The following is a 21729-nucleotide window of genomic DNA, read 5'->3' on the forward strand; positions in this document are numbered from 1 at the left end:
TCACTGAAGAAATCAAAGAGGAAATCAAAAAATACCTAGAAACAAATGACAATGAAAACACTATGACACAAAACCTATGGGATGCAGCAAAAGCAATTCTAAGAGGGAAGTTTATAGCAATACAATCCTACCTTAACGAGCAAGAAACATCTCAAAAAAACAACCTAAACTTAAACCTAAAGCAATAAGAGAAAGAAGGATCAAAAAAAGACCCCAAATGTTAACAAAAGGAAATAAATCATAAAGATCAGAGCAGAAATAAATGAAAAAGGAATGAAGGAAATGATAGCAAAGATCAATAAACTAAAAGCTGGATCCTTGAGAAGCTAAACAAAATTGTTAAACCTTTAGCCAGACTTATCAAGAAAAAAAGGGAGAAGACGCAAATCAATAGGATTAGAAATGAAAAAGGAGAAGTAACAATTGACACTGCAGAAATACAAAGGATCATAAGAGATTACTACAGGCAATGATATGCCAACAAAATGGAAAACCTGGAAGAAATGGACAAACTCTTAGAAATGCACAACTTCTGAGACTGAACCAGGAAGAAAGAGAAAATATGAACAGACCAATCACAAGCACTGAAATTGAAACTGTGATTATAAGTCTTCCAACAAACAAAAGCCCAGGACCAGATGGCTTCACAGGCGAATTCTATCAAATATTTAGAGAAAAGCTAACATCTATCCTTCTCAAACTCTTCCAAAATATAGTGAGGGAGGAACACTCCCAAACTCATTCTACAAGGCCACCATCACTCTGATACCAAAACCAGACAAAGATGTCAAAAAGAAAGAAAACTACAGGCCAATATCACTGATGAATATAGATGCAAATGTCCTCAACAAAATACTAGCAAACAGAATCCAACAGCACATTAAAAGGATCATACACTATGATCAAGTGGGGTTTATCCCAGGAATGCAAGGATTCTTCAATATACGCAAATCAATCAACGTGATACACCATATTAACAAAGTGAAGGAGAAAAACCATATGACCATCTCAATAGATGCAGAGAAAGCGTTCCACAAAACTCAATACCCATTTATGATAAAAACCCTCCAGAAATAGGCATAGAGGGAACTTTCCTCAATATAATAAAAGCCATATATGACAAACCCACAGGCAACATCGTCCTCAGTGGTGAAAAACTGAAACCATTTCCACTAAAATCAGGAATAAGACAAGGTTGCCCACTCTCACCACTGTTATTCAATATAGTTTTGGAAGTTTTAGCCACAGCAATCAGAGAGCAAAAAGTAATAAAAGGAATCCAAATCAGAATAGAAGAAGTAAAGCTGTTACTGTTTGCAGGTGACATGATACTATATGGAGAGAATCCTAAACATGCTACCAGAAAACTACTAGAACTAATCAGTGAATGTGGTAAAGTAGCAGGATACAAAATTAATGCACAAAAATCTCTTGCATTCGTATACACTAATGATGAAAAATCTGAATGTGAAATTAAGAAAACACTCCCATTTACCATTGCAACAAAGAGAATAAAATACCCAGGAATAAACCTACCTAAGGAGACAAAAGACCTGTATGCAGAAAATTATAAGACATTGTTGAAAGAAATTAAAGATGATAAAAATAGATGGAGAGATATACCATGTTCTTGGATTTGAAGAATCAACATTGTGAAAATGCCTCTACTACCCAAAGCAATCTACAGATTCAATGCAATCCCTATGAAACTACCACTGGCATTTTTCACAGAACTAGAACAAAAAATTTCACAATTTGTATGGAATCAAAAAAGACCCCGAACAGCACCAGCAATCTTGAGAAAGAAAAATGGAGCTGGAGGAATCAGGCTCCCAGACTTCATACTGTACTGTAAAGCTACAGTAATCAAGACAGTGTGGTACTGGAACAAAAACAGAAATATAGATTAATGGAACAGGATAGAAAACCCAGAGATAAACCTACGCACATATGGTCACCTTATCTTTGATAAAGGAGGCAAGAATATACAGTGGAGAAAAGACAGCTTCTTCAATAAGTAGTGCTGGCAAAACTGAACAGCTACATGTAAAAGAATGAAATTAGAACACTCCCTAACACCATACACAAAAATAAACTCAAAATGGATTAAAGACCTGAGTGTAATGCCAGACACCATCAAACTCTTAGAGGAAAACATAGGCAGAACACTGTATGATATAAATCACAGCAAGATCCTTTTTGACCCATCTCCTAAAGAAATGGAAATAAAACCAAAAATAAACTAATTGGACCTAATGGAACTTAAAAGCTTTTGCACTGTAAAGGAAACAATAAATAAGACCAAAAGACAACCCTCAGAATGGTAGAAAATATTTGCAAATGAAGCAACTGACAAAGGATTAATCTCCAAAATTTACAAGTAGTTCATGCAGCTCAATATCATAAAAACAAACAACCCAATCCAAAAATGGGCAGAAGACACAAATAGACATTTCTCCAAAGAATAAATACAGATTGCCAACAAACACATGAAAGAATGTTCAACATCATTAATCATTAGAGAAATGCAACTCAAAACTACAGTGAGATATCATCTCACACTGCTCAGAATGGCCATCATCAAAAAATCTACAAACGATAAATGCTACAGAGGCTGTGGAGAAAAGGCAACCCTCTTGCACTGTTGGTGGGAATATAAATTGATACAGCCACTATGGAGAACAGTATGGAGGTTCCTTAAAAAACTAAAAATGCAACTACCATACAACCCAGCAATCCCACTACTGGGCATATACCCTGAGAAAACCATAACTCAATAAGTGTCATGTACCAAAATGTTCATTGCAGCTCTATTTACAATAGCCAGGACATGGAAGCAACCTAAATGTCCATCAACAGAGGAATGGATAAAGAAGATGTGGCACATATATACAATGGAATATTGCTCAGCCATAAAAAGGAACGAAGCTGAGTTATTTGTAGTGAGGTGGATGGTCTAGAGTCTGTCATACAGAGTGAAGTAATTCAGAAAGAGAAAAACAAATACTGTATGCTAACACATATATATGGAATCTAAAAAAAAAAAAAAAGAAAAAAGAAAAAAATATGGTCAGAAGAACCTAGGGGCAAGACGGGAATAAAGATGTAGACCTACTAGAGAATTGACTTGAGGATACCGGGAGGGGGAAGGGTAAGCTGAGACAAAGTGAGAGAGTGACATGGACATATATACACTACCAAAGGTAAAATAGATAGCTAGTGGGAAGCAGCTGTATAGCACAGGAAGATCAGCTCGGTTCTTTGTGACCACCTAGAGAGGTGGGATAGGGAGAGTGGGAGAGAGGGAGATGCAAGAGGGTAGAGATATGGGGACATATGTATATGTATAACTGATTCACTTTGTTATAAAGCAGAAACTAACACACCATTGTAAAGCAATTATACTCCAATAAAGATGTTAAAAAAATGCAGGCTTGTTGTGAAGATATTGGTTGTGACAGTTAATAATATCAAGAGCATTATGAACTCATGGTGTGCTGTGCTTTATGTGGATTCCATAATCCTCACACTAGCCCCATGACACAGGAACAATCAGGTGCATCTACAGATAAAGAAAGGTCAGAGAGGTTAGTAACCTGTCTGAGATCAGACAGTGAGCAGAATTTTGTTTCCTACTGTGAAATGGGACACTAATAATATCAATATAACTGTTAAAATATTTAAATAAGATCACATCGCTAAGGTTTTAAGGGCCATATAAATGTTACCTAGTATTATTTTGTCAATAATTCTTCTCTAAAATTTGACTTAACAAAAAACAAAAAAACAAACAACAACAAAAAAAAAACCCCAGGATTTTAATGATGGGCACATTTTTTTTCCTACAAAAAATAGGTATTTTCACTCCTTAAATGCATTTATTATTCAAAGTAAAATTCTTTGGGCTTAATTTCATGATCTTTCATCAGAACCTTTAATTTTAAAAATGAATATGATGGGGAGCTCAGAAATCTTTTAATTTTCCATCAATTATACATGCATATAATGCATAAGAGCAAATATTGCAGGACCAAACTAATACTTTATCAGCATTTTTCTAAAGAATGTCAAGAATGATAAATTTGAATATTTGTGGTAAACAGTGAAATGTCAGAAACATTACTTCTTCAAGGCATCATCTCATTGTCAGCTCTTTGTAATCAGTTTAATTTTTATTGAGGAAAAGCTACAATCACAAATCAGCCTTCTTGTGTCTTTTGCATTCTTACGGCTGCAAATGAGGCTTCCCGCCGCTTCAATTTCATTTTGTAAAGGCACCATGTTGAATCATTCATTCTTAAGAATGTACTGCATCCTCATCTCCTTCTGGTAAGATAAAATATAAATCAAATTGGAACCTTGGGCTGTGAAGTAATTTTTTTTCTTAAAATGCCATCTGCCAGGTTCCACTTCAGAACATCCAGAAATAATTAAAGGTGAAGAAAAGAGGGAAGGGGGAGGGTAGTGACGCATCTCAGTGTCAGGGTGTCTTGTCTTAGCAGTCTGTGTTGTCACAGCTTTGCAGGCCTTTACCACCCCCCGCCCCCCACATTGGATTAATGACACAGCCTCCTAACTCATCTCTCTGTCATCAGTCAACCCACCCATCAATCTGGACAGTTAGAGGAGTCACTCTATAATGCCCATCTGACCATGCTTCTTCCCTGCTCCTAACCTCTCAAAAGGCTTCCCATCCTTGGGAAAAAGTCAGGAGTTCCTGTAAGACCAGCAAACTAATTCTCTCCAAACACGCCATGTGCCTCTACAGCCTCATCTCTCCACACAACCCATCTGATAAACCATACTACTACTTTGTTGAACTATGGAAGTCACCTTAACCCTAATCTTATTGTTTTGGTAACCTCTAACTGAGGCAAAGTTAGGGACTCAGTTTGTGTTTTACTTCTTCGAAGTCCTCCATAACCTTCTCTCTGAGCACCAGTCACCATAACTCATCCAGGAGACTGGATAGGGTGCCCTACAAATGGGTTTCAAAAGTCTTTGATAATTATCACAATTTAGAGTTGTCTTTTGCCTTGTTTTCATCTTCTGATAGATTTTGCTTAAAGAACAAAGATCATGTTATATTTGCCAACATAGGTGTAGTCCCAATATTACAAATATGGCTGGCAGGGAAAGAAAAGTCATATATAAAGGTATCTGACGTGAAAGAAAGAAGGGAAAGAAGAAAGGAAAGATGTAAGAAAGGAGGGGAAAATAAAGGACTGTGGTGTGGAGTGAAGTATAGTGGACTGGATGACCAATTTTTAAACTATTTGAGCATACGTTTCTGCCTCTGTAAAATAAGAGCTAAAGAATCCCTAGGGTTTATTTGAATTTGAAAATTCTGATTCTATAACTCAGTGTCAGCAGTTCCAGGGTGATTTTAGCAGCAGGAAAGGGCAGGACTTCTGGTGAAGCTGGACATTCCTGTCTTAGTCTGGGAGCTCAGGAACAGCCTTGACACACAGCCTCCATTTAAATCTTCCCAGGTACAAAAGTCTTTGTGAAAATCTGCAAGCTAACACTGGTTTTCTGAATGCCCCACATTGTCACCATTGTCAGACACGACCCAACCCCTTCCAGGCCCTTTTGAAACACCAAAAAGTCTAAGCAACTGAGGTCACACCTGAAAAGATTGGAACCCCCTTGAAGCTTGACACTACGCCATCTTTATGCATTCAACAAACATTTATTAATAATCTATTTGGTAACTAGTACTAGACTAGGCACTAATGGTATAATTAAGGATAAGATCTAATCCCTTCTCTCCTAAAGATTTAGTTTAGGATTAAAGATAGAAACTAAGCAAGTGTATCTATCTTGATGATTTTTATAACATCACAGAAAACCCAACTCGAACTGGATAAGCAAAATAAATATATTGGCTATGTAACTGAAGACCCTGTCAGAGGTCCAGTTCAGGTATAGATTGATCCAGGTACCCACATGATGATTATAAAGAAGACACATGCCTGAAACACACACACACACACACACACACACACACACACACACACACACACACACACACACCTTTCTCTTTCTTTACTATAAGATGGCTACTTTAGCTCTAGCTGCTATATCTTTCCTGATTTATGTACACAAGAAAGAGAAAGCTACTTGCCCAATAATATTTTATGGCCCAGGATTGAGTTTCATTTGGCTACACTATCCTGATTCGAGTCGGAGAGAGGAGAGGGGTAGGGTTCAATGATTGTCTTAATCTAGGTCATGAAATCCTGGACCTCGGTTAAGACAATCATTGAATCCCTGGAGCCCTGGGATAAAGTCAGCTTCACCTAAAGCTCATGGGCTCTCAAAAACTAAACTGAAACTCTCCTGAACCAAGAAAATTCTGGGCAGCAAAACCCAATAATATGTGCTGCTAAAATGTAAATGCTGGTAAGTAATAGGAAAGAAGCAAATTAGTGTGAAAAAGAAAACTGGAGAAAATGCCTAACTTAGAGAGCTTAGCCTGGGAAAATCTCCCTGAAGAAGTAAACTTTCAATAAGATGGGATATTTTGAAGGACAAGAAGGAATCAGCCATCTGCAAATTCCTGGGAATAATATTCCAGGCAAAAGAAATAACACAAATGTCCTGAGTCTGAGAGGTCGGCCACTTCCGGACACCATGAGACCAGGGTGGCTGTACTGCTGTGAGACAGGCTGGAAAGGGCCAAGCAGGAGGTAAGAGGCAACGGCTCAAGCAAGGAGGGTCTTGTGCCACATAGGGAATTTTAATTGTATTCTGAATATTATAGGGAGCCACCCATGGATTTATTTCTCTTAACTTCCTAGTATTGCTGAGCTAATTATTCAGCATATCATTATAGTTTACTTATTCAATAAATAAATGTATTGAAGATGCCCAGAAATAAGCATGCTTCTAGCCTTCAAGGAGCCTTTACAGTCTAAAGAATGGGAGAGAGACAAGGCAACAACATGGAGAAATAAAAAGAGAAGCAGTCATATCTGAGCATCTTGCAGGTACCGGAAACTGTGCTAGGTATGACATCAAGATTTCCACAAATTCTTACAACCAATAAGCAAGATAAACATCATTTTTCAGAAAGAAAACATACAAGTATCCAAAAGCTAAGGAACTACCCTAAAGTCTTACCCAGAGATTAAGTGGTAGAGATGGGGTTTGAATTTACGCCTGCCTGACTCTTAATAACAGGAGGCCATCTCATATTGTTATGAGATTAATTAAGCAGTCATTTACATATAGCTTCTGCTAGTTCTCACAAAAAATTCCACAGTGGATTGTACCTTTTCTTTAGTGATAAAATCAATATGAGCTCAAATAAATAAATATATTCCCAAGGTCACAGAGCAAGCGCATGGCACAGCAAGATATCAAAAGCAGGGTCCGAAACAAGGGTTCTCTCTCCCTCCATGCTGCTTCTAAGATCCCTATATAAAAAGTGCTTTGCTGATTCAGAAAAAATGAGGGTGCAGGTCCAGCTGAAGAATTAAGGGCAGCTCCTTGTTTGAAAAGCAACTTGCTAATGAGGCACTGAGGGGAACTCAAGCAGTTTCTGCCACTCTTCCCACTCCAGTGGGTCCTGAAGGACAGAAATTAAACATACACAGAGCAGCTGTCCTGCATGGTCCCATATTCACTGAGACTCTTGCCCCTTTGCAGCCTCCTCTCCTTCCCTGCTGGCTGTAAGGGAAAATTTAGCTTCCATTGAAGGGAGAAAAGTGAGAACCTGATGATTCTGGCTTCTCCAACTAAACACTGAACCAGTTTCACAGTTTATGACTCTATTGCTCCAGTTGCTGGCATCCCCCATGCTCACACCCCATGGGTACCAAAGGGGTAGGAAATTAGTGTAACAACTCAGGGTGGCCTGTATCACCTCCTGTGATTAGTCCTTTGTGGATGCTTCTTCTAGTCTTGTTTTTCCATAGGGTGTGCCCATTCACTTGTGCTGAGCATCACTGGGCTGAATGCTCACAGTGAACAAAACAATAGTCCCTTCCTAGCTTCACAGGGCTCATAGCCATGGAGGGAGAAAATACCAAGAACTTATTTACAAAATAGAAAGAGACTCATAGACTTTGAAAACAAACTTATGGTTACCAAAGGGGAAAGGTGGGGGGAGGGATAAATTAGGAGTTTGGGATTAACATATACACACTACTATATAAAAAATAGACAACCAACAAGGACCTACTATGTAGCACAGGGAATTCTACTCAGTACTCTGTAATGGCCTATATGGGAAAAGAATCTGAAAAATAATGAATATTTGTCTACGTGTAATTGAATCACTTTGCTGTACAGCTGAAACTAACACAACATTGTAAATCAACTATAGTCCAATATAAAATAAAAATTAAATTAAAAAAAGAATTATAATTCAGGGTGATTTTTAATTTATTTTTGTATTTTTAGCAGGACAAGTTGCATTATGTCCATCATTGGCCCTTAGAAGAGTCTCAAGATTATGACCATTCTCTCCTGCCTAGACACTAAGGGGTACAAACCCAGATTTAACCCCTGTGCTTTCATCTCCACATAAACACATATGTTCTTTTGGGTTCGCTGAGAGTGCAAATTAAATGAAAACTTTTCAATAAAGATTTATCACCTTGAAGTCAGAAAATACCTGTTACAAGGACAAATATCAATAAACTGCATTCGGCAAAAAAGGCATTTACAGTACAGAAAAGACATATGTGGTGCCTGTCACACAGTCACATTCCCCTTGGCAGCCCCTCTAGTGCTCACAGGAGAACATCGAACTTCTCAGTTTGGCTACCAGCCTTTCTGTCCTTGGATCCCGGTCTATATTTCCAGCATCTCTCACCACCACTTCACCCATACAGCTGCTTCTCTGGGCTCCTCAGCAATTCCCACACCTCCTTCCCAGACTGCCTTAGCCTATCTTTCTCAAAAATGGGTTGTTTTATGATCAAGTTCAAATAGCACCCACTATGCAAACTGTGCTCTGAATTTCCACAGTCAACATTCATAGGTCTTGCTTTTGTGATCATGAACCAGCTCTTTAGGCTGCTAACAATGACACTTATCAAATTATAACCCAGTGGATGTATATGTGTTCTTCATCATCTGTGAATCCTCCATACACCTAACATACAGCACAGTGCTTTCCGTCACACATGGCAGGTGCACAACTCAATGATTATATTCATAACAATGAGGTAAGATTTTATGATCTATTAGATTATGGGTTCAATAGACGGTCACATGGCACAACAGCAGCTTGACCAAGGGTATTATGTACAAAGGGAAAAATAAGAAAAGGGAAGTGGCCTGGCACACTTGTGTAAGCATACACAGTTGTTTGAGAAATTCACAAAGAAAGCCTCCCAGGTCTTCTTTGTTCATCTATACCATGGTTGGAGGCCAATTTCTCAGAAATAAGCAGACAATAACAAAAATTACAGACGAGCATAAAAACTGAACCATGTGGTTTTGGTACTAAAAACATTTTTATCACAAGTGTAGTATATGTTTATCATAAGGAATTTAGAAAATGGAGAAAAGTAAAGAGAAAAAATAGCATTAATCCTTCCACAGAGAGATAACCACTAGTCATAATTTAGTGTGTACTCTCCATGTTTTTGTTGGTGTGTAGTATCTAAAATATATACTCTATCTCTATCCTTTCTGCCTCCCCTTCTTCTTTCTCTGTCTTCCTTACCTTCCTCCTACCTTTCCTCCCTTCCATCCCTTTTTCTCTCTTTGTATATATTAATATAGATAGTTTTCCAAAGTATAAGATGCTAAACAGTGTATGAAGTGCCCCCCTTTTGTGTAAGAACCAGAGAGAATAAGAACATACATTTTCTTTTGCTTATATATTCATAAATGGTCTAGAAGGACACTTAAACTAGTAAAAGTGATTTCCAGGTGGAAAGAAATGGGGAAAACTAGGTGGATGAGGACAAAATTGGAAGGAAAAAGTCTTCCCTTTTATTGAGTATCATCTCATACATCATTCTTTGCTTTTCCATCAGGTGAATGTATTTTTAATAAGAATACTAGTTGTGGCAAGTCACACACTCCCTTCTGCAACGTGCTCTTGCTACTCTCCATCTAGAGGGGAGCCTGTTTCCTCTGTCCTCTATGCCTTCTTGAATTCAGAAAGTCCCTGCTTATCCAACAGAATGTCTTGGAAGTGATGCTGTGTCAGTTCTGGATGCCAACAATTGACCTAGAAGCTTCCATTTCTTGCTTCTGGGAAGTTGGTGCCCATGTAAAAGTGAAACTACCTGTCAACCACCATGCTTTGAGAAGCCCAAGCCTGATGAAGAGGCCAAGAAGCATCAGAACCCTAGACTCATGAGTAAAGAAGCCGCTGGGTATCCAGCTGGGTCACACCTTCAGCTTCAATCTCACTACAACTGCAAGGCAGACACCAAGAGAGAGTTGCCCAGGTGACCCACAGAAAGCTGTGAGTCACAATACATGGATTTTATTTTAAGAAAGTACCTTTTGGGATGGGTTGGCATGTAGCAAAAGATATTCTGAGCAGAAATAGTACAATTTCGGTCAACAAGTATTCACCATGTGCCCTTTCTGCTGTGCAGGCTCTGAGATTTTAGGACTGAGCTGCCTGCACTCAAATCCTGACTCCGACTCTCTTATCTGTATGACTTTGGACAAATGTCTTCACCTTTCTGTGTCTTCATTTTCTGTAAAATGGCGACAATTAAACATACATTCAAAGGATGTTCTGAAAATTCAGTAACATTTAGAATAACACCTGATACATAGTAAGTGTTCATTAAATATGAGCTTGTTTTACTATGTGCAAAGAACTGTGAAAAATTTATCAATTTTGTTTCTTAATATTAATCTATCCCTCAAGTAAATAATAGGCATTATTCCTGAAAATACTGTGATAGATTTTACTTGCCACTTTGGGTTTTTGTTTTTATTTTTTATTTTTGGTAAATTTGAATCTCTATGTCCATCAGTGGAATTGGACTGGAATTTTATTTTCTGGACTGTCTTTCACAATTTCACAAGGCTATGTTTGCTTCATAAAACACCCTGATTTGAGATAATTTATATAACTCATAACTTATAGATTTCTTAAGAGTTGGAAATTCACTATAAAAATGCCTGGGGATTTTGACTTTGAATTTATTACTCTGAAAACATGCAATGCACTAGCAATTTATTCTAATGACATTGCGAAGAAATAGAGGTATTTAAATAGGTAGTATCATGGTTGAATCATTTGAAAGGTATCTTGCCAGTAATACCATGGAAGAGAAATTCAATGGCAACATGAAACCTTTTGCCAGTGTAGGTATGGCCCTATATTTTTTGCCTGGCTGAATTACAGATTCTTGTTTCTTTATCCTTTTCACTGTTAGTGCCACAAGGCCATATCTAAGGATTCTAGTTATGAGCCTTATAGCATTAATTTGATGGCTGAGACTTTCTGATTTGAACATTAATTATTCAGGCTTATTTTAGTATTTCTTTCATTTCTCATTCTACATATCACTGATTTTCTCTTTTGTCATATTTTTATTATTTTTCTTGAGTAACGGAAATATATTTGAATCAACTTCTCAAATACTGATGTGTTTACTTTTCCTGCAGAAACCAATTCTATCCACTGTCTCCATCACTTTTTTCCTCAAGAAATTATGTCTCTCAACTTTTAAAATGTTCTGGTTTTAAATCGTCTCATTTCATGATCATCATTGTTTCTGTATTGATTTGATATCTCCTCAAATCTTGTTAAGAATATGAATGAGCATATCCTAAAGAGATCTCAAAGTTTTTTGCTTTTTCCATCCAATTTCTTACCTCCCACACACAATTTTTTGAGTTATTTTCCCCCTGTTTTTTTCATAGCCTTAAATTCCAGAAGATAAATGTATTTAATATCGAGAGCTGACACTGCTTCTACCAAAGATGCTGCATATCTGCCTATATTACATTCTGACTTTGACACTTGAAGTTAGGGATAATAAGAGAAAACTCACTGCCTGGGAGTTTGAAGCCATGAATTTGTGACCTACGCTTGCTGGTCATTTCCCTTCTTTGAGCTCCAGGTTTCTTTCTGGCTCAACCAGATTAGGGCAAATGCCCTAATGCCCCCCTGCTCCTTCCTTTCAGACTGATGTGATGGATCAGATTGATTTGTTTCTTTTTTCATTTATAGACTTGATATATCATTGGGAGTATATACAAGGAGATACAAATAAGTGTTACTGCAGTAGGGAAGTATAATTTTCTGTAGCAATTTTATTTTCCATGAGAAATTTAGGAACTCTGTGTCAGTGGGTGTTGCCTCACTTTCTCTAACTGACACAAGTACAAACAAACCTTTGGTACCAGCATTGACAGCATCCTCCCCATTCACTGAGTACTACATCCCAGTTGCCTTTGGCATCCAAGAAGGTGAATGCAGCACTGACCAATAAAGTAGCCACTAGCCACCATGATGTGGCTATTTAAATTTAAATTAATAAAAATTCAATAAAATAAAAAATCCAGTTCTTCAGTCACACCAGTCACATTTCAAATGCTAAACATCACATGTGTCTAGTGGCTGCAATAGCCAAGATGTGAAACGACCCTGAAAATGCCCTTCAGCAGATGTATGGGTAAAGGAACTCTGATATATACCTATAAAGGAATATTACTCAGCCTTAAAAAAGAATGGAATCCTACCATTTGCAGCAATATGAATGAATCTGGAAGATGTTATTCTAAGTGAAATAAGCCTGTGACAAAAAGACAAATTCTGCATGAGTCCACTTATATGAGTTACCTAAACTAGCCAAACTTCCAGAAGCAGAGAATAGAATGAGGGTTTACAGATGCCAAGAAGATAGGAAAATTGGGAGCTATTGTTCAATGGGTATAAAGTTTTACTTATGCAAGATAAATAAGTTCTAGAGATCTGATGCATAATATAGAGTCTATAGTAAACAATATGATATCATGTACTTAAAAATTTCTTAAAAGGGTAGATCGTATCTCGTGTTCTTATTGCAAAGAAAAAAGAGAGAGGAAAGAAAAGAAAAAAAGGTGACACAGGAAACTTTTGGAGGTGATGGACATGTTTAATACCTTGATTGTGGTGATGGTATCACAACTATATGTATATATCCAAACTCATCCAATAGTATGCATTAAGTGTACGTTTTTTAATATATCAATTATACTTCAATAAAGCTGGGGTTTTTTTTTAATGGGAAGTGTCTATTAGAAATTCCTATCATCTCAGAAAGTTCTTTTGGACAGTGCTAGGCTAGAGGATTAAGTTTTAAACTCTTACCGCTAACTTGACCTCAGCCCAGCCAGTACCACAACTCCTGCTCTTACATCCTAAGAGTTTAGCAGAATTATAATGGGCACACCTCCTACCTACTCTCCAGGTGGGTTTCTATATACTTCCCAGGTAATCTTGTAGAAACTCCTGAAAGCTTGTGCCAAGTGGATGGTCTTTTAACCTTACTTCCTCATCTCATAAAAATCTCAGCATATTTTAATGGGAATTAAGGTTGAAGAGGCCAGTTACTTTAAAATCTGCCCCCGAAGTGATACTTCATCCTACAAATTAGTCTACAAGGGAGAAAGAGGGGACATCAGGATGGCCAGTCAAATCCTCTGGTTGAGTTAAATGAGAAACCTAAAGTTCAAAGAAGTGATGTGACCAAGGCAGGGTGAGTGTCAGTCATGAAGGCAGACCTCCAAACTCCCAGTCACTGTGCCTTCCCTATGCCATGTAAGGCTGAAGAGATAGGCTGGGACCACATGATAAGAAGCTCAACTGTCCCATCTGTAATTTAAATGATGTCAGCAATCTATCATAATAATGATAATATTAATAAAATATGTCACTTTTTTTTTTTTGCAAAACACTTTTACATCCATTATACCATCTAACCCTTAATACAATCTAGTAAGGTAATAGAAGCAGACAAGACTCCCCCAACTTCACAGATGAGTAAGCAAGTCTCAGAGAGAGTATGTGAATTGTTCAAGATCATGTAACAATTAAAGGGTCATAGAGTCAAAGCCAACATCTTGTCTTTATAAAGAAGCATGACAAAGAAAGACTGGGATAACAGAAGGAAAGGGGATAACAGGAAAGGATAAGAAACAGATTGAAAGGAATCTAGGAATCAAGAACTGGAGGAATTTAAAATGCTAAACAAAGGAATTCTTCATGTAAAAACTCAGAAATGAAAATATCAAGAGGCAGATGAACGACAGGATGGGTAAAAACATCCTAAAAAGTGGAAAGGAGGAAGAATCACCTCACTGAATTACGTAAAATCTTCATTTTTTTGTCGACCTCCATATGCACATTGGAGACAAATCTAGATCTAATACACAACTGGCAATGAGTCTAATCTAAAAGCTGTCTAGGAGATTCTCCTTCCTAGGTTTTCATTTAGTTTTCTTGAGGGTGTTTAGGGAAGAGAAAGAGTGAGGACATTTCCATAAACCAGTGGTTCCCAACTGGGAGAAATTTGCCTCCAGAGAAAATATCTGGAGACATTTTTGATGGTCATGATTTGGGAGAAGGTGCTACTGGCATCTAATGGGCAGAGGCCAGGAATGTTACTAAACTCCTTACAATGCACAGGGCAACCCTCCACAACAGTGAATTATCCAGTCCAAATGTTATTAGTGCCAAGTCTGAGAAACTGTCCTAAACTGACAAAACCAGAATCATGGCTTGAGGACCCCATTGGAGCTCTAATTCTGGCTGAGCCCTGACTGTCTGAGGCAGGGTCTCCGGAGAAAGGGACAGGGGATGACACTAAGGACACGGTCCTTTCCTCAGCAACCTGGCTGTAGCACCCCCTGAGAATGCATACCCCTAACAGGATCAATTGATTCCCAGTGTCAGAGAAAGTGTGACCCTCCAATCCAGTGCTGAGACGGAGAGCTCCTGGGACTAGGAATGAGAGGTAATTTTAATAAACATAGAATGTACTATGAGAGAGCAGAGATGACTGCATGGGTCTAAAGCTCCTATAGTGAAAGCAGTAGGTTTTCAGAGGACCCCTGGATTGGGAGTCAGCATGGCCATCTCCTGGCTGTGCCCCTAATAACTGAGGTGGTGTGAAGTGGATTAAAGGGTACCAGTTTTGGGAGTAGAGAGGTTGGAAATCAATTCCTCTCTCCTCTTGATACTTTTGGGGCCTTAAACAACTCTCCTACCCACTTTTTTTCCCCTATGTAGTGGGAAATAATAAAGTCATGACAATTTTCAGGGGAATGTGTACTATACTAAGTCACATAAAGTTCATGATACAAATTCATGGTTTATCCCCATGACTTTTTCACCCTCCACTTTCACTGAGCCAAAGGTTTTTTAATGATAAAGTCAAATCATTGAGCTGATTCCTTTCCAAAATCCTCTCTAGCCTGAAAATTCTCAAATGTTATGAGACCCTCCTGGAACTGTTTGGCTTCTGGACTGCTGATTTTTGGCATTGTCATTCAGAGAATCAGAGCTCTCTATCTCCTATGTGAAATATTTTTCTACCATCCTTGAAAATTTTCCCTACTCCAATTTGCAGGCTCTGATGCCAGCTACTACACCTAACTCAGGTGTGATCTATCACTGACAACTGTTTACATCACTTCTAGCCTATCTCAGGTCTGGTGGGAGCACACACCACATCTTCTGTCTGTTACAACAACATTGCACACTGCCACCTGAGTACCTGGCATATTTCAAATAGGAAGACCTTGTGTTACAGGAAAGAAGTGGATGATTTATTATAGGAGAGTAATTTTAGTAGAATGAAGTTTTCACTTTGAAATTTAACACATGTAATTATTTTTATTATAGAGAATGCATATAAGGAAAAAGAAGAAAATGAAACTGTCCATAATTATACTATCTAGAGGTCACTAATATAAAATTTATGTATAATTCATTTCAAGTGATAGATAGGTCATGCTGTACAGTTCTATAATCTGCATTCTCCCTTAGCAGTATATCATGAACATTTTCTATGTCAATTCATATAGCCCTGCTCTCACCTTTTAAATGGCTTCAGGGTGTGCTTTTCCAGAATGTGTAATAATTACTTTATCTAATTTATATTGCTGGCATTCGAGTTCTAATTTTTAGCTATCATCAACTACATGAAAAAATACCCTATATCTATATTTTTATCTATTTGTCTAATCTTCTACTTAGGATAAATTCCCATTAAAATGGAAACTCCATGTGAAGAAGAGAGAGCCTTAAAAATCTTGTTCATCTTTTTATCTTTAGTGTCTATAGTATCTGGCATACAACACAATTTCAATAAATATTTGTTGATTAAATAAGAATGTTTGAAGTGGAATTTTTGAGTCAGAGGATATGCATATTTTATATTGTAGCATACATTGTCAAATTGTATATAGAAAAATTATACAAATATAACTCCATCAACAATATCTGGAGATACCTGTTTTTCTTTGCTCTTGCCAGTATTGGAAATCATCAATATTTCAACCTTTGCTAAAATTATAGGCAAATGATTATCTCACTTTACCCATATCTTAGATTTCTTGTGATATGAAATGTATTTGCTTATGTTATTTGCCCTGTATATATTTTATTTATCTTTTCATGTTTTTTGCCCACTTTTGTACTGAGGTTTTTGTCTTTTTCAAATTTATTTGTAAGTACTCTTTATATATTTAGGATATATTAACACTGTTTGTCATTCATGTTAAAGATATTTTACTTAGTGCTATCTTTTAACTTTATAATATTATTTTTATACATATACACACATTGCTTGAACTAAAGTATTTTCATCTATTTTTTTGTGCTTGGGGAGTGGACTGCATAAACTTAAATGCCTTCAGGACCAGGCCGGTAACAGAAATGTGTAAAAGAACTGTATGTAAGACCACCTAATATTTTGTTACTGAGACAAAGGAGAAATGGCTTGCTTTTGGGCCTTCCATTTCAATTATTTTATCTCCTTCCTTCCTCCGTCTCTCCCTCTCTCCCTCTCTTTCTTTCCTTCTATGTTGAAATTCTTCTCCTGGCCAAGCTGAATGCATCTCTGGGCAGAATTTGAGTCAGGCAACATAAGCTTGTGATGTCTGCTTTCATGACTCCTTGGATTTCTGCCCTGCTATGAAAAATCTTACCCCATCCAGGACAGGGGAGATTAGATATAGATATACATATTTATATATATCCACATCCTCATGATGTAGATTTTGATATTTTTCTCTTTTTAGATTCATACTTTAAATCCATCTGAAATTCTATTTAAAGGACGGCATGATAGATGGATTTGACTTTGGTTTCTAAATGAGTAGTCTTTTGCCTCATTACCATTTTCTGAATTGTCCCTCTTTCCCAAGGGATTGCAAAGGCCTACTGTTACTGTATACCAATTTCTCATACACACAAAAATCAGTTTCTGTGTATTCTGTTATTTCCCATCAATTTCTCTATCTCTAACTTTGTCCATGCCACCACCTCTCTATTCTATTTGCTATATCTCTACAGTACATCTTCAGTAGAGCAATTCCTTAAGTCATCCTACATAGCTGGTATTGCTCATGGGAAAGCAATCATCTGTTGGTTTAGCTGGGAGTTGGCTGGACTAAGATGGCCTCAGCTAGGCTTGTTCATATACTGGTCATGGAGTCCAACAGAAAGATCAAAACTAAGATTTCTTTAGGCTTGGTCTTGGAATTAGCAAGACATCACCATTGCCATATTCTACTGGTCAAAGCAAGTAAAAACAATCTAGCCAAAATTTAAAAGGAAGAGAAAGTTTTCCTGGCTTGGCTGGAGGAGATGTAAAGTTGAACTGCAGGTAGAAGAACACAATTTCAGACATTTTGGCATTCAACTATTATACTAAGTAATGAAGAAATGACTCATTTCATATACCCACATAAACACACACACACACACATTTTATACAGGCTTGAACAGCTGAGATTATCTCTAAAATGCCCCATGCTGCTGTTTTCCAACACAGTTTAGTGCCACCCATGCTGGAAGTCTATTTATTGCTTTTATACATTGTTTTTTCAGTCTGATATGCTCCCTGTATGTTTTCTCAAAGAGCAATATTTGGGGACTTCCACTTCTGGGAAGATGGAGTAGATGTAATTTTTCTTATTTCTTCTGCTAAGTACAATCAAAAATAAAATACTTGTGTGTAAATTTGGCAAAATATGTGCAGGACTTGTATGCTGAAAACTAAAAAATGCTGATTAAAAAGAATCAAAGAAGTTTTATATAAATGGAGGTGCATATTGTGCTCATGGATTAAAAGACAACATAGTAAAGATGTCAGTTCTCCTCAAACTGATGCACAGGTTTAACTTAATTCTTATCAAGACAACAGCAAGGTCTTTTATAGATACAGACAAGATTAGTTTTACATTTATGTGGAATGGCAAAAGAGCTAGAATAGCTACAACAATTCTGAAGAAAAAATAAAATAGGATTAATCACTCTACTCGATTTCAAGACATTATATAACTACAGTAATCAAGATTGTGTGGTGTTTATGGAGAGACAGACATTTAGGTCAATAAAACACAACAAAAAAACTAGAAATGGCATCTCACAAGCACAGCCAAATGACTTTTAATACTCATTTTGTGTGACAGACTATTAATATCCTAAATATATTAAAACTAATCACAAATGCAAGATTCAAAAGCAATTCAATGGAGGAAGGATAGCCTTTTTAACAGAAGGAACAATTGTACATTCATAAGCAAAATAAATAAATAACTACTTTTGAACTATAACTCATAACTTTTATAAAACCAACTCAAAATGGACCACAGATTTAAATGTAAAACATAAAACAATAAAAAAATTAGAAGATATTATATGGGAAAATCTGTGACCTAGTGTTTGGTGAAAAGTTCTTAGACATGACACCAAAAGCAGAATCTACTTTAAAAAATTTATAAAGTGAACTTCATCAAAATTAGAAATGTTTGCTCTGTAAAAATTCTGTTAAGAGAATAAAAAGTCAAGCTACAGACTGGAAAAAATATTTGCAAACCACATATCTAACAATGGACTTATATATAGAATATGTAAATAACTCTCAAAGCTCAAATGAAGAAAGCAAACTATCCAACTAGAAAATGGGCAGAAGACATATCTTTATCAGAGAAAAGACACAAGAAATATAAGCACCTAAAGATGTTCAGCATCACTAGTCATTTGGGAAATGTAAATTAAGATCATAATGAGATATCACTACACACCTACTAGAATAACTGAAATAAAAAATATAGTGACACTACTAAGTGCTGCTGAGCAGGCAGAGAAAGTAGACCTTTTATACATTTCTGGTGCTAATGTAAAATAATACAGTCACTCTTGAAAACAGCTTACAATTTCTAAAAATACTAAATGTACATCATTTCTATGATCCAGCAATTGCACACCTGACATTTAGCCTAGAGAAATGAAAACTCATATCTAAACAAAGACCCTGTAAATGATTGTTCATAGTATCTTTACTTATAATAGCCTCAAACTGGAAACAGCAAAAAAAATTTTTTAATAGGTGAATGGTTAAGTCCATGTGCTATGGACTGAATATTTGTATACCCCCCAGATTCATATGTTGAAACCCTAATCCCTAATGTGATGGTATTTGAAGATTCAGCCTTTGGGAGGTAATTAGGTTGCAAGGGTAGATCCCTTATGATGGGATTATTTCCCTTTTAAGAAGAACCAGAGACTTCCCTGTCCTATGAAGATTCAGCAAGGAGGCATCCATCTGCAAAACAGGAAGAGAACTCTCACCAGACACCATATAGGCCAACACCTTGATTTTGGACTTCTTAGCTTACATAACTGTGAGAAATAAATTTCCACTATTTAAGCCACCCAGTCTACGCTATTATGTTATAGCAGCCTGAGCAGACTAAGACACCATGAGTACTACTCAGTACTAAAAAGGAAAGAACTGTTGATACATGGAACAACCTAAATGACATAAAACTATATGCACATGTAGCACTAATTTCAGATTATTAGTTTTGCTATTATGCTACGATTATATATGGTGTTACCATGGAAAATCTGGTTGTTTTCTGTATTACCTTTGTGAATCAGTAACTATTTCAAAATAAAGGGATTATATATATTTTTAATCTTGACTCATTAGCCCTGGGAATGGCTGGTTGTCCGATCCTACAGCTCCCATCTTCTTCCTGAAACTTACTATGTCTGTCTTGGTTCTGTGTAGATCAGCACCGTTCTCCTCCAGTAACCATATTCTAGTCCCACTGTGATAGGATGATGGGATAGATTTTAAAATCACTTTGGAGAGTTGAGTCTCTTTATGTTTGGATTCTAAACCAACAACAAATGTACCATCTTCTCAATGTATGTACCTTCTTATGTCATACCATTTATGGGCTCACTTGGAAGTAATGTACAGTTTATAACTGTTTAACTATATCGGGTCTAATTTTGTGTATATTATACAGCAGCTTGATGCCAAAACTCATGTTGTTTCCTCTTGCAGTTTTACATGTGCTACAGTCTGAGTGTTTGTGTCCTGCAAAATGTATATATTGAGTACCTATCACCCAATGTGATAGTATTAGGTGGTAGGAATTTTGGAGGTGATTAGGTCATGAATGGAATTTGTTCCTTTGTAAAATAGATCCCAGCAAGCTCTCCCACCTCCTGTGCTATGTGAGAACACAGTGAGAATATGGTCATCTATGAACCAGGAAGCAGACTTTCACTAGACATTAAATCTGCCAGTGCCTTGATCTTGGACTTCCCAGCCTCCAAAACTGTGAGAAACAAATGCTTATAAGCATTGCTTATAAGCCAGCCAGTTTATGATTTTTTGTTACAGCATCCAGAATAGAATAAGACATCATGCTATGGTTCTCCTATAAATGTGTAAAAATAGATAAAGCAAGCATCACAGTTTGTAGAAAAGAACACGTTCAGTTAGTTCATAAAAATGAAAACCTTAAGTTCAAAACCCTTAACACTATTTAACTATATTATTGAAAGCAAGAGATCAACATATTCAGAATTTTAGAAAGATCACTTGAAGTATTTGGGGAAGATTCTGGAGGGGAAGAGACTGAAGACAGAGAAGGAGCTATGGAAAGAGTTCAGAAAAGATAACAATGGAGTACGCTTTATCTTTGCTAATTTTGAATTTCCTGTCTAGAATTTTCTACTCCATCTCAATTCAATTTAATATATGTTGAACAATGTGTCAAACACTGTCGGTTGCCTACCCAACAAGAATACCTAATTTTGTTTCACCCTGTCCCAATGTGACTCAGAGGCAAATCCTGATTTATTTTTACCCAAACACAGCAGTATTTTCCCATAAACAATTATTGGTTTGAGGGAGGTCTATGACCCAATTTTAGTCAATGAATTATAGAGTACAGGTTTGCTGGAGGGTCTTCCATGAAAGTTCCATAATTCAGACATAAACAGTAGGAACAAATAGTCCTTGTTTTTCCCCTGAAAACGACCATGCAGGGTTCTGGTCAAGGACAAAGTCAAAGTAATGAAGATGGTAAAATTGAAAGATGGAAAGAACCTGGGTATGTGATGAAATTGCTGAGACATTGAATAACCATCCTTGGAGCCACACTATCTATAGACATGAGCTAATATATGCGCCCTACCATTTAAGTCAGTTAAATTGAGTCTTCTGATAGTTGCAGCCAAAAGCATCATTACTGATGTAAACAATTACCACAAACACG

The sequence above is a fragment of the Phocoena sinus genome, chromosome 5 (genome assembly GCF_008692025.1).
Source record: "Phocoena sinus isolate mPhoSin1 chromosome 5, mPhoSin1.pri, whole genome shotgun sequence".
NCBI classification, from domain to species: domain Eukaryota; kingdom Metazoa; phylum Chordata; class Mammalia; order Artiodactyla; family Phocoenidae; genus Phocoena; species Phocoena sinus.